The sequence below is a fragment of the Rhipicephalus sanguineus genome, chromosome 11 (assembly GCF_013339695.2).
Source record: "Rhipicephalus sanguineus isolate Rsan-2018 chromosome 11, BIME_Rsan_1.4, whole genome shotgun sequence".
In the NCBI taxonomy this organism is placed as follows: domain Eukaryota; kingdom Metazoa; phylum Arthropoda; class Arachnida; order Ixodida; family Ixodidae; genus Rhipicephalus; species Rhipicephalus sanguineus.
In genome coordinates, this window is record NC_051186.1 from 136,707,250 (window position 1) to 136,721,981 (window position 14,732).

Consider the following 14,732-nt stretch of genomic DNA (forward strand, 5'->3'; position numbering starts at 1 on the left):
TATAAGCCAGATGTTGACACGGACGCGCTAGGTAGGGTAGGCCTACTGGTCTGGCATTGTCTCGTTCGCGGGTGAGAAACCGCGTGCTGCTGCAATGTAGGAGCGCTTACGAAAGCACTCGCGCGTGTGTGCCTCCCTCCGCACCTCTTGCATTCGGCGTCGCACCCTTCTTTCTCGTGGCCGAAGGTGCCGCACCGCTTACAGTACTTTGCCGTGCAGGCGGAGGCCATATGACCGGTGTCTCCGCACCACGCGCACACGCGGCGCATGCCCCGGTACTCACACATAACCCTGTGCCCTGCGATCGTCACAAAGTTTGGCACCGGTCTGGTCACCTGAAGCTTCACGACGCGGACGCCGTTCAGCTTGTTGTGGCGGCTAGCCACCGTCGCGAAAGTAATGCTCTTAACTTTACCATACTGGGCGAGGGCGTTCGATAGCGTTTCATCTGAGAGGTAGGCGGGATAACGATAAACGTTAACAAAGGTGACTGGGGGCCCTACGGCTTCCACCGCCACCTTTGATCTTAAAGCCCTCGGCCACCATGAGCCTCGTGGCTTGACTGGTATTGCGCGTGCCCACGAGGAACTTCGCGCCCCCCATGTGCTGAAGCACCAAGACGCTGTCCTCGCCCGCGGTTGCCTCGACCGCGTCAATTAGGTCGTCAATCGTGACGTCGCCTTCCGGCGCGCTAAACAAAAAACAGTTTTCCCTCACCGGGAGCTCGATATTGGTGGCCATTGTAGTGGGCGTCACCGCAAGCCGGGTGGGCGTGAGTCGTTGTGGGACTGGTATCGTGCAGCACAGGCTGCACACTCGTAGACGGTTGGCTCAGCAGGTACTGGAGCCTCCGGGTGGCTGGTGGCGGTTGAGGTCGCTCCGGGGGCCTCTGGGACAGCAGGCGTGGTCCGGGGTCCTCGCACCTCCTGCATGAGGAAGGGTCTTAGAGCTTGAGGGCCCGTGGCCTAGGACCTCAGTGTCGCGCGCGAGGGCGCCAACACCAAGGCGCGGAACTCTTTTCTTTTTCTTGAAACCCGGGAGTCCACGTCGGCGTGACGGGACCCCAGGTACGACTCGAAAACGGGTCAAAAAAGGCTCGCTCGAACAGACAAAGAGAAGTTTATTACCCTTGTGACACAACACTCGTTACAAATTTCTGGTTCCTCTTGTTACCAGAACTAACTTTGCAAACACATTCCAATTTACTGTGATACATGGTTGTTCTGGGTGGTCATTGTCGCGATTACAAGGCTCTGTCCGTGTTGCCTGTCTGAACGGTAATTTATTCAGGACTCGGACCTCTAAGTTGCGTTTTTATACAATCTTGACAGGGTATGTATTCTCCGTTACACTCTATTTAACCGGTGTAATAGATTCTGCGCTCCCGCGGTCTATTTCCACATCGATGCACTTCGCGGCGCAAGCGCGAAAAAAAAAAGAGAGAGGGGGGGGGCTTAATATGGTGTGATGGGGAGGGCTAACTGCCCGTCCTGAACGATGAAGAACTTCGTGTGCCAGAGGCGTAGGAACTTCTCCTCGCCGCCGGCTTCGAGCTGCTCTGACAAGTGTCGCCACAGCAGCAGCCTGATCTTTTGTACGGCGGGGTACCAGGTTCCCGAATGCGCCTTTGTTTCGGCGGTGTGCGGGCGGAGTCCGGATGTCGAAGCACCTGGCCACGAGGCGCCAGATCGGCTTCGCCGCTATGCACTCGAAGAGTGCGTGCTGCTGCGACTCTTCGCAGCGACAGTTCGGGCAACGGGCACTTGGGACTATGCCGAGGTGGTGCAGACGCTCCCTTGTTGGTAGTACCTTCCATATTCTTTTCCAATTGAATTCATGCACCTCGTGCGGGAGGCTGCGGTTCATTTTTGCTTTTCCCAGCCTCAGGTCTTCAATTTTCTGTTTCTCTTCCGGTGACAGTTGGCTGAACGTTACCATTTCCACTATACGTGCCGCGGGGTCCTTGTCGACGTCGGACGTAGGCGCTTCCTTTGCCAGCATTTTCATCTTGTTTGCCGCTGCCTTGTAGAAGGCAGACGGAAATTCTGCTTGCGGGCCCGGGTGTCTATCGGCGCCGAGGAAGTGGTTGTTGGTGCTGCACCAGTACATTAGCAGGTTCTTCCCGGTGTACTCAGGAGCCTGGTATAGGCTTCGGGCTGTCTTTAGGGCTCGTATTTTGCATGTGGTCATGACGTGTGGAAGGCCGAGTCCGCCGCTAGTCTCCGGGAGCTGTAGCAGGTTCCTTTTGACCGGCGGGGGCTTGCCGTTCCACATCAGGTTGTTTGTCACTTTGTTCAGTTTGACCGCGATCCTGCTTGGGATGACGGCGACTCTGCTGGCGTAGCCGGCAAAGGCGCACACGCTGGTTTTGATCGCCAGGGCTTTTTCCCGCAGTGTCAAGTCGACTTGCTGTATGCGGGCTGCTGCCTGCTTGGCCCTCTCGAGCGCCTTCTGCCACGTGGGAGCTGCCACTCCCTCGCCCGAAAAGTACACCCCGAGAACCTTTACCATGGTAACTATTTCCATGTTTCCGATGGTGTCCGGCGGGAAAGCGCCGAACAGCAACGCCTTGCTTTTTTGTTTGTTGATGGCGGCCCCTGAAACCTCGGCGTAATCGGAGAAGGTCCCGTAGAACTTCTGCAGGCTCCGCTCGTCCCTCACGAAGAGGGAGACGTCGTCCGCATACGCTAAGACTCTGATCTCCTCCAGTCCTGTCAGGGGGAAACCGCGGATGTTTCTGTCTCCTGCTAGGCGCGTGATCAACGGCTCGATCGACATGAGGAAGAGCGTTGGCCCCAGGGGGCAACCTTGTCTAATGCCTTTCCTGTACTCAAAGTCGGGAGTTGCTGAGCCGTTGACCACCACGTCGCATGACAAGTCTTTGTATAGGAGCTCCACGAGCCTGACGAAGTCCGGGGGGAATTCGAACATTCTGATGACTTGAAACAGGTATTGGTGTTGTGCTCTGTCAAAAGCTTTTACTTGATCCAGTGAAAGGAAGGCTCCGTTGAGCCTCTTTGTGGCGGCGTATTCGAAGACGTCGCGGGTCACTGTCAGGTTGGTGAAGATTGATCTTCCGGGGACCGCGCACGTCTGGTGAGGACTTATTATGCTCGGCAGGACGAGCTTCAGGCGGTTGTTTATGACTGAGGCTACGATTTTATAGTCAATGTTTAGTAGGGTGATAGGCCGCCAAGATGTCGGGTCGTTTTCCGGCGCACCTGCTTTTAGGATCAGCACGATTCGTCCCTTCCCGAATGAGGCTGGCTTCTTGTGTTGTTTGATGACGGTGTTGACCACCGCTACTAAGGCTTCTCCCACGGTCTCCAGAAAGGTCGCGTAGAAGCTGGCCGCGAGCCCGTCGACGCCTGGAGCCGAGTTGGGGGGCATGTTACCAATGGCGCACCTGATTTCCTCGATTGTGACCTCCTCGCATATGGACGAGACTTCTTCCTCGTCAATGCGTTGCAAGGCCTGGCATAGTTCCTCGGTCTTCCCTCTAACGGTGGCGGTGTCGCCCGCTTCTGTTTCCCCGAACTGGGCTTTGAAGTGCTCGCGGAATATTTGTTCGATCTCTGTCGAGTCTCGGGAGATGGATCCATCTGGGCGTTTTACTTCCGCTATTCTTCTCGTCCCGTTCCCCTTGAACTTCAGCGGGGTCGTGCTCTATTGTGGGGCTTTGTTCGTGGCTGGTTCCTGGCGGCTGCCGTGCTCTGGCCCGTGTTATGCCAGGGCTCCCAACCCAAACTTCCTTGCTTCGACAAGGCATTCAAGCTGGTAAAACGTCTGACGCAACCAGCGTCAACACCCGCTGATGCAACGAGGCGGGAGTCTTACGCAATCTTCGGTAACTCCGGCGATGTGTCTGACGCAACTAGCGTCAACACCAGCTGATGCAACGAGGCGGGAGCCTTACGCAATCCCCGGCAACTCCGGCGCTGCGTCTGACGCAACCGAAGGAAATCTCTCCCGCAACGTGCGGCAAGCCCTCTCATCCGCGGATCCGGTTTGAGCCAGCGACCAACGGCGGTTTCTGATTGGAGGCTTCGCGCTCCTGGCTGATGCAAGCGATCACCCAGGGCTATAAAAGAGCCAAGCTGCGCGGAGAGAGAGAGACAGCGAGACAGCGAACGAAGAAGTCCCGGGTCGTCGTCGCACCGCTGTGCGAGCCCAATAAGCTGTCGGCCCCAGCGCCGAATATGTAAAGCCTCTGTATATATGGATATAAATTTGCCTTAACTCACCGTCGCCTTGATCGCTCCGTCTATCAGCTCTGCGCAGAAGCAGTCGCAAGCTGAGACACCTGTCCCCCAACAGTGGATGGCAGCTGCGGTATCGACCGGCGTCAGCTACCTCGATGCGGTGAGTGCCTGATGTTTTCCCTTCAGTTCACCAGACTTCTCTAGCACAGGTTATCGTAGTTTAGAGAAGGTTGTGTGAAGCATTGGAGTGAGCTTTGATTGTTTCGAGCCAAGTCGGAGCGCTTTCAAACCAAAGTTTACGCGGAGGGTGTAAACACGGCAGGTTGAGAATTGCTTGCGTGTCTTTCTAGTAGACTTATAGGGGATACGGCAAGTAGATTCTAACGAGGGCAAATAGCAAGAGGCTAGTGTGAACGATGGAGAACCTTAAAGTGAAGGAACTCATCGAAATTTGTGAAGAACTCGGCCTTACTCTGGGCCGTGCGAAACGAAAGCAAGCGATCCTTGAGATCATGCAGAAGGAGGGAGTAACGGCTGAGGAAGTCGATGAGGCCTGGGCGGATATCAAAGAACGCCGCGAGGAGGCCGAAAGACGAGAACTTCGTGAGCGTGAAGAGGCCCAAAGACGAGAACTTCGTGAGCGTGAAGAGGCGGAAAGGCGAGAACGCCGCGAGCGCGAGGAAGCCGAAAGGCAAGAACGCCGCGAGCGCGAGGAACGCGAAGAGCGCCTCGAGATGAAAAGAATAGAATTGGCGCTCCGTCAGTGTTCGCAAGCGCCTAGCGTAGCTTCGGCGACGGTTCAGGCTAGTGGACATAGAATTCGGGACCAACTGCCACCGTTCGTAGTAGGCGAGGACATGGCGAAGTATCTCGTAAAGTTCGAACACGTCTGCGATAGAAATGGCATCGAGCGGTCTCTTTGGGCACAGAACCTGTTAGCTCTACTTCCCGGAGAAGTATCCGACGTGATAACGTGCTTGTCGAGGGAGGCGTTTGAGAGCTATGACGAGGTTAAGGAGGCTCTGTTGAGAAGATATAAATTGTCACCCGAGGCTTTCCGGCAAAGGTTCCGGTATGCAAAAAGGGGGAATGAGTCACACGTTGACTTCCCGTTTCGTCTTAAAGCCGATTTAATTGAATGGCTCAAGGGCGAAGAGTGGTAAAGTGGTAGAGTGCATAGCATTGATCGCGATGAAGTGGTAGAGTGCATAGCATTGAAGCAATTCTACCGCTGTATCGAGGATGATGTCAAGCTTTGGCTGCAGGATCAGCTTGGAGAAGTACAGCTAAACAAGGCAGCAGAGTTAGCTGAAGAGTACTACACTCGTAGAAACTTGCACAGTAGGGCCGTGCGTGTTGAAAAAGCTGAGAGAAAAGAGGGCTTTTCAAAAAACCTGATGACCGAAAACCTGCTCCGCACCGTAATTTCAGAAAAGACCCGTCTTTTACGAAGGAGACTGTGAGGGAAGGGCAAACGGAAGCGCAGAAGTCGAGTGAGCTTCCCAAAGAGCGCACTGATACTACACGGGCGTTTGAGTCACGGAAGCCGCTAATCTGTTACAATTGCAAAAAAGAAGGGCACATCGCGGTAAATTGTAAACAAAAGGTTGAACGATCCGTGAATCAGAAAAGAACATGCGGTTGTTAGAACCGTATATTCAGGAGATTAGCTTCAATGGGAAAACGTGTCGAGCACTTCGAGACTCAGCGGCAACTATGGACGTTGTCCATCCTTCATTAGTGTCTCCGAACGACTTGACAGGAGAATGCGCATGGATCAGGCAGGTCGCCGAGGAGCAGAGCACTTGCTTACCGATCGCTACGGTGATCATTGAAGGCTCTTTCGGTAAGCTTCACACCGAAGCGGCTGTGTCTGCTGCTATCCCAGATTGTTTTCCTTATCTTTTTTCGAACAACTCGGAGCAGCTTCTCAAAGAGCAGGGTAAATCGTTCTTTCCCAGCGTTGCGTACATGGCCCTCACGCGATCGCAAGCGCGGAAGCTTTCACAGGAACTTGATCTCGTTCCATGTAGTACGCCACCACCGGCAAAAGCGGCCGAGCTGCGTGACCTTGGCAGCGAGTCGAGCGAGCCTCGGACAGAAAACTCTCGGGGTGGGTTACTCGAACCGCCGGCTGCGGAAGCGGGTAGCGTCGTCTCCGTCGGCGGAGAAACCGAAGTGGCGCCGTTGGGCGAGGCGGGCAATACGCTCAAGCCTGTAGCCGAAAGTTGGTGTGAGCTGTCGAGGGTTGATCGAGCGACGCTCATTCGAGAGCAGCGTGAAGACATCTCGATAAAAGCGCTAATGGAAAGCGTAAAATTGGGAGTAAAGAAAAAGAATGTTTCTTTTTATGAGAAATCTGGGCTATTGTATCGTAGCTACACAGATGTACAAGGTCGCAGGTATGAGCAACTCTTGATACCGCAAAAGTATCGTCGCCAGCTATTGGAACTTGCGCACGAAAACGCGTGGGCAGGGCATCTCGGCTTGAAGAAGACCAAGGCTAGGATTTCCCTTGAGTTTTACTGGCCGAAATGCTGGAAAGATACCGAAGACTTTGTGCGCTCTTGCGACACTTGTCAGAGGGTGGGGATATCCACGGACAAGTGGAAGGCGCCCATGAAGCTTGTGCCAGTTATAACAGAACCTTTTCGGCGCCTAGTTATCGACATTGTTGGGCCATTGCCGCAGTCAAGGCAAGGTTGTCGATACATCCTGACTGCCCTCTGTGTGGCAACGAAATTTCCAGAAGCGGTACCTCTTAGGGAGCTCAATTCTCCACACGTCGTGGACGCTCTGCTCTCGATATTCGCGCGTGTCGGATTTCCTTCTGAAATTCAATGCGACAATGGCAGCGTCTTCACCAGTTGCCTTACCTCTACCTTTTTGGATAAATGTGGAATCAAGGTGGTGCACAGTTCGGTCCATCACCCACAATCTAATCCGGTAGAGCGTATGCATTCAGTTCTGAAACGTATACTGAGAGCTCTTTGTTATGAGCACAAATGCGACTGGGAAGCATGTATTCCTCCCGCTATGTTTGCTTTGAGGTCTGCTCCTCATGAGAGCACTGGCTTTAGTCCCGCAGAGCTTGTATATGGCCGGAGCTTAAGAACACCTTTGCGAATGCTGCGCGAATCCTGGGAGGGATATGATGAGGACCCGAGTGTAGTTGCTTATGTTCTCGACCTCCTTCAGAGGCTCGGAAAAACAAAAGATCTTGTGGAGAGCCACATGAAGGCAGCGCAAGTATTGTCGAAAGAATACTACGACAAATCAGCAAAAAAACGTACCTTCGAAGTGGGAAGTCAGGTAATGTTAGGAGTGCTGTTTCTTGGGCGAGTTGGAAATTCATACTTGGAAGGGTAGCTCTAGTAGACACGGACTAGAGGAAGACACACGGACACACAGACGGAAGCGCTCTAGCAACTGGTTTTTTATTGAAAATCCGCCCTACATATATACATCGCTTTTATGGCCACGTGACAATTTCAGCGCAATTCGTACCTCAATTCGTCACTGCGCTGAAATTGTCACGTGGCCATAAAAGCGATGTATATATGTAGGGCGGATTTTCAATAAAAAACCAGTTGCTAGAGCGCTTCCGTCTGTGTGTCCGTGTGTCTTCCTCTAGTCCGTGTCTACTAGCGCTACCCTTCCAAGTATCAGGTGATGTTGCTGCGGCCTTCCAAGAAGAACAAGCTTGAGGTTCATTGGGAGGGGCCCGCTAAAGTAATATCGAAGCTTTCCGATACCAACTACGAAGTGAAATTAGGAAAGCGGTCTAACAAAATTTATCACAGCAACTTGATGAAACCGTACGTTCAACGTCAAGCGGTCGTAAATCTGCTGTTGAATGCTTCAGAGGAGGAAGGAGCAGAAATTCTGACTTCTAGCGATGTCAGCGAAAGGGGTTCAGAGGTGATGTTGGAACAGTTGAACCTGGAGCCAAGGCTAAGTCAAGTCCAGAAGGAGGACTTGAGAAGGATTGTTTCTGAGTTTAAAGACGTGTTTTCCAGCCGTCCCGGAAAAACGACGGTTATTAAGCACGACATCGAGCTGACATGTGAGGAACCAATCCGTAGTAAGCCATATCGATGTTCCCCTGTGCAGAAGCAGATCATGAAAGAGGAAATCGATAGAATGCTTGAGTTGGGAGTCATAATACCGGGTGAGAGTGACTATACATCTCCTCTAATATTGGTTCAAGTGCCGGGAAAGGATCCTAGGCCATGCATCGATTATAAGCGCCTTAACGCCATAACTCGAGACCAGACCTATCCGATACCAAATCTAGAGGAAAGGGTGGAAACAGTGTCAAAGTCAAACTACATTTCCACGCTAGACCTCATACGAGGTTATTGGCAGGTCCCTCTTACCGAGCGTGCTAGCCGCTACGCCGCGTTCGTTTCTCCATTCGGAACGTATCGTCCCCTTATGCTGAGTTTTGGACTGAAAAATGCGCCTTATTGCTTTTTGGGTCTAATGGACCGCGTTCTTAATGGCCTGTCCGAGTTCGCACTGCCGTATCTCGACGATGTCGCCATCTTCTCGAACACCTGGGAAGAACACGTCGAACATTTACGAGTCGTGCTGAACAAGTTGAAAGAAGCGGGTCTTACAGCGAAACCTGCCAAATGTCACCTAGGATGCGGCGAGGTGTCTTACCTGGGACATGTTGTGGGGCGTGGCCGGCGTCGACCTTCAAAGATCAAGGTAGCCGCCATCGTGAACTATCCACGACCAACCACCAAGTCTGAGATAAGGGCTTTCTTAGGGCTAGCGGGATACTATCAGCATTATGTGCAAAACTACTCTACCATTGCCAGCCCTCTAACTGACGCACTTCGAAAGCCGGAGCCAGTTAAAGTGACATGGGACTCGGAGAAAGAGAATGCGTTTTGCAAGCTTAAACAAGCCTTAAGCGAAAAACCCGTTCTCATGGCAGCCGACTTTTCCAAGGGCTTTATCATTCAGTGCGACGCGAGTGATCGCGGAATGGGAGCTATATTGTGCCAGGAAGATGACACTGGTCACGAAAGACCACTTTTGTATTTAAGCCGAAAACTGAGCTGCAGGGAAGAGGCATATAGTACCTCTGAAAAGGAATGTGCCTGCCTCGTGTGGGCCGTTCAAAAGCTGGCCTGTTACGTCTCCGGTTCCAAGTTTGTGGTCGAAACGGACCACTGTCCTCTAACCTGGTTGAATAACATGTCGTCCAAAAGCGGCCTGTTATTAAGGTGGAGCATGATACTCCAACAGCACAACTTGAACGTTCGTTACAAGAAAGGAAACCTAAACGCGAACGCAGACGCACTGAGTCGCGCGTTCTAATCAGTGCCGTCTTCGGCTATCCTTTCAGTTTTTCGCTGGCAAATTGGGGCAAAATTTTGTGCTCATTGCGGCCTCAGCTGAGCGCTTCCGTCCTGAGTGATCTAAAGGGGCCAAGATTATTTTGAATTTTGTTGCATTGCGTTTGTTACACGTGTAATATTTTGAGTTCTGCTTTTAAGAGTTTTGGTGTCCCACCTGTGCCTCTTGATAAAGAGGGAACGAAATTTCGACAGAAACGTAGTTAGGAATGTATTATTCTATTTAGGTCTGGTGTTCTGTCGGGTGACCGAGGGCACTTGCTTGTGTCGTGTGTTGTTCGTTGTCGGACCGTTCTTGACAAGTTGCAGAACGATCAACAAGTGCTGATACGAAAGATCGTCAGAAGAGACGAGCAAAGCAAGTCTTGGCGACAAGCCACTGGAGCCGGGATCCGGCCTGGCGACTGGGATCTGTTCACGGAACGAAGCGTGGAGCCAAATGTCCCCATGGCCCTGGAGGTGAACCTGGATGGACCTGGCGAACGAGCGCGCCCGGCATCCGAGCCACGTGGAAGCAGCTCGTCTTTCCGGCGCATTGTCTGGCGGCGGGGGTGCTGTTATGCCAGGGCTCCCAACCCAAACTTCCTTGCTTCGACAAGGCATTCAAGCTGGTAAAACATCTGACGCAACCAGCGTCAACACCCGCTGATGCGAGGCGGGAGTCTTACGCAATCCTCGGTAACTCCGGCGATGCGTCTGACGCAACTAGCGTCAACACCAGCTGATGCAACGAGGCGGGAGCCTTACGCAATCCCCGGCAACTCCGGCGCTGCGTCTGACGCAACCGAAGGAAATCTCTCCCGCAACGCGCGGCAAGCCCTCTCATCCACGGATCCGGTTTGAGCCAGCGACCAACGGCGGTTTCTGATTGGAGGCTTCGCGCTCCTGGCTGATGCAAGCGATCGCCCAGGGCTATAAAAGCACCAAGCTGCGCGGAGAGAGAGAGACAGCGAGACAGCGAACGAAGAAGTCCCGGGTCGTCGTCGCACCGCTGTGCGAGCCCAATAAGCTGTCGGCCCCAGCGCCGAATATGTAAAGCCTCTGTATATATGCATATAAATTTGCCTTAACTCACCGTCGCCTTGATCGCTCCGTCTATCAGCTCTGCGCAGAAGCAGTCGCAAGCTGAGACACCTGTTACCCAACACCCGTAGTAGTCTGTTGTGCCTTATCTGAAGTGTTTCAATGTAGTCACTTGTGCAGAATGTCAGGGTGTCGGCGTTCTTGATGATTTGCATTCGGCGTAGTGTTTCATTTATTTCGGCAGTGAGCCTCCGCTTCCTCGTTCTGCCCTCTTCCTGCAGGATTCCCTTCCAAGTTTCTTTTTGCTTATCCCACTCTTCCGGGTTTAGATTCCGCATGCTTTCTATTGAGGCCTGCAGTCGCTCTTTAATTCTCTCGACGCTTTCCTCGTCTTCCAGGAGGGCTGAGTCAATTCTCCAGCTGGTGTTGTTGGGGGCGGGGCCTGGCTTTCCTCTCACTGTTACCGCGAGCGGTGCGTGATCGGTTTTCCCTTGTAGTGCGCTCGGGAGTTTCAGAACGGAGCAATCTTCGAGTGAGGGCAGTAGGAGGTCCGGAAGGTAAACGCGGTCTATTCTGCTGGCTGTCGTCGTAGATGTGCGAGTGGGCTCGAAGTGGTCGTTATGCAAGTAAACCCAGACGTCTGTGAAGGACAGGTGGCGGAGGATCTTGACTAGTTCCCTGGAGTGATACATCGACCCACCCTGGCCCGGGCCCCTCACGTCCCTGTGTGAGTTGACTACGCAGTTGAAGTCGCCCACTAGGACGTGCGGGAGCGGCTCGAGTAGCAGTTGGTGTAGTTCTTGGAAGAACCCGTTGGTTTCGGATCGCCTAACTGGAGCGTATACGTTTACGAAACGCACCCTTTTCCCGTCGATATAGGTATCCAGTATAATTGTCCGGCCGTTTGCCCCGAAGGTGCAGTGTGCTTTTTGTGCACTTTGGTTAATGGTGGAAGGGTTGCAAGGCTGATGGGGTGGGGGGGGGGGGGGTTCGCGTCCTACGGTCCACTCATTCCTTTGGGCTGCCGGGGGAGGGGGGTGGTTCCGCCATTTCGGCGTCGCTATCCCTCGCCTCCTGCTGCCCGTCGGTCGGCGGCGATTTGCGAGGTTTCTTTTTTTTTGATCGGAGGGACTCTTCACTGTCGCTACTCGGGCCGTCGGCCTTCGATCTGCGGTTCTTTGCCTCTTCACTCGCCGCGCGAACTCTTGTTCTTTCGTCTTTTTGGTTGGCCCTTCTTCTGCGGGAACGCGAGCGGGATCGACTCCCGACCCCCGCAGCCGTCTTACGCTCTGCTGCGGTCTCTCGTGCTTTAGTTTCCCTTCGTGGCAGGGGCGTGTTTTTGGTGGACAACTCGCGTTCGGGGACGGCGTACCTCCCGCTGCTGATAATGGATCTGTTGTCTACTTGCTGTTGTGCCGCCTTTTTTTTGGTCTCTTCGATTGTTTCATCCGTGTTATTTTGCTTGCCCGTGCTGTTTGGGCCTTCTGTCGTTTCCTTGGGATCCTGTTTCTCGTTGCTGGTTGTTGATGGCTGGCAATCGCTGTTAGTTTCGTCATGAGGTGCTGTGCTAGTTGCCGTTTCAGATAAGGTGCTCCCGCTTTCGCTTGCTTCTAGGTCACGCCTGTCTGTATCAGCGCTAAGTGCGTCAGTGGGTTCTTCGCTGGTTGCAGCTTTTGCGTTTGTGGGCGGTGTGGGCGCTGCTGTGTCTGTTTCGGTCGAGTCTCCGCCGTTCCAGTAGTCTGGCCTGAAGCGCCGCGCGTGTGGTTGATGGCTTCATGACCTGAAGGCCTGAAGTCGAGGGTGCCTGACTTGGTCTCAGGGGCGTTTGCGTCTGCCAGCTTGTTGTTCCCTTTTCTGTATCCGCCGGTCCTCGTGCCGCTGACGCGTACGACTTCTTGCGGAAGCATTCCTTCGTACCGTGGTTTCCGCCGCAACGTTTGCACCCCTCGCTGCAGCTCTCGGTTTCGTGCCCGAAGACACCACACCGCTTGCAGTACTGTGCCGTACACGCGTTGGCCATGTGGCCGTCGCCTCCACAGCGTGCGCAGACTCGGCGCATGCCTCTGTATTCGAACATCACCCTGTTCCCTTGGATGGTCAGGAAGTTGGGTACGGGTCTACACATTTCCATTTTAACTGTTCTGACGCCGTTCAGTTTGTTGTGGCGGCTCGCTATTGTGGCGAATGTCACGCTTTTGGGCTTGCCGTAAGGCTGGAGCGCTGCGACTAGAACCTCGTGCGGCACGTACGCGGGCATTCTATAAACATTCACAAAGGTGATGGTGGGGCCTACCGCCTCTACCGGTACGTTCGTTTCCTTTACAAGGAAGCCTTCCGCTACCATCAATCTCGTGGCTTGCGCTGCGTTTCTAGTGCAAACTAGAAATTTCGCGCCTCCCATATGCTGTAGGCATAACACGCTATCTTCTCCCGCGATAAGTTCTACCGCGTCGATCAAGTTATCTACGGAGACGTCTCCGTCTGGTACAATAAATGTGAAGCAATTTTCCCTCACCGGCATTTCAATTGTACTAGGTGTGGTGGGCGTGGCTTGGTGGCTCCTTGGCGGGGACGCCCCGGTAGGCCCAGACATGGTTGGTTGCACTTGTGGCTGTGCAGCGGGTAGCTGCACTCTCGTAACCGCAGGGCTCAGGTGGTGGTGCCGGGACCTCTGCAGGCTTGGTCGCTGCTTGGACGATGGTTGGTGGCTCTGGAACCTCGGGTGGCTCCCCGGGTCATCCCAGGTCCTCTAGGACTGGTGGGGTCACGGGACCCGAACGTCCTCTGGAGCTGATGGGGTCGCGGGACCCGAAGGCAGCGGTGGTGGTTGAAGGCTACCAGAACTGCCGCTACTGGTCGCCAACGATTGACGTCCTGGGGGTCCGCGTACGCGCGACAGGACCCCAGGAGTATTGAACTCGTGTTCAGAGACGCAGTTCTCGACTTTGATCTTAGCCAAAAGGCCGAGAAGCGATAACGAATTAATTGTCCTTAATTGGAGTGGAACATTTCAGACCACATTAAGAGGTCCGGACAACCACCAGGTAAATACCAGCAAAGCAAATCACCCGTCCGAGCACTGAAAAGTGGCCGTGTGCAACGAGCACGGTTTGGCGTGCTACACTGCATTGCTGTTACTCCAATCGCCACAAAAATTCCTTGCCTGCATAAAAGAATTATAAAACTATCAACTTGCTTTGCAAAGCCTCGAAAAAAACGCGAGTGGACATACTCTCGCTCGCGCGCTGACGTCACACACGACGCCGGTCGCAGCGTGATACCACACGACACGCAGAACACGAGCCAGCACTTCTTTTTCACGAACATCACGTTTACTTGTAATGCTCGCGGCCAGCTATGTCACCAAAATGTGACCAACAGCAGGACCCCCCCGCCTTTCTTTTTTTCCCCGGAAAAAAAATCCATTACGTCACACATCCAACAGGGCTTCGCCGGGGTACGCTGGTTGCCCAACGCCCACGGAACGTCGACGTCAAGCACCACGAAGAGGACGTGCCGACGGCATCAGCGTACTCCATGCATACCTTGAAACCGCCTTTGTCAGTTCCGACGTGACTGACACCGCACCGCCGCAGCCTGCGAGCCGTTCCTCAGGCAAGCAAAGACCTGCGGCGAGGCCGACCCATGAAGCCGTGCGTCATGTCAACCAGCGTGTTTTGTGCTGCCGGTGAACGGGGGTGACGTGGTGGGCGGTAATGGAACGTGGTGTACCGCGCTCACGGGAATCGTTTAAATTTCAGAGGTGTGCACAGCACTTCGCGAAACACCACCACAGCGGATTTGTTCACGAGTGGGGTCGTGAAGCTCCTCTTACGGCATTTCACGGTGCGAAGTGAACGTGTACATACTGCCTAAGTCGCAAGCGACGCCTCCGAGCTGGAAATGTCCGCGATATCGAAGTTTTGCTGATTCAGAGGGGTAGGAGTGCTGTGGTGGCGTGTACGAGCCGCCGGCACGGCGCCCCCGCGTCCGAGCGAGGCATGAGGCCGCACAAGCAGCGAGGAAAAGGTCGCGGAAATCAGTGGATAAGCGATCGCCTGGAGGGAACAGTGTATAAGTAAGACGTGGTAAGAGAAAGACCACGTCTTACTTATACACCGTTCCCTCCAAAAAT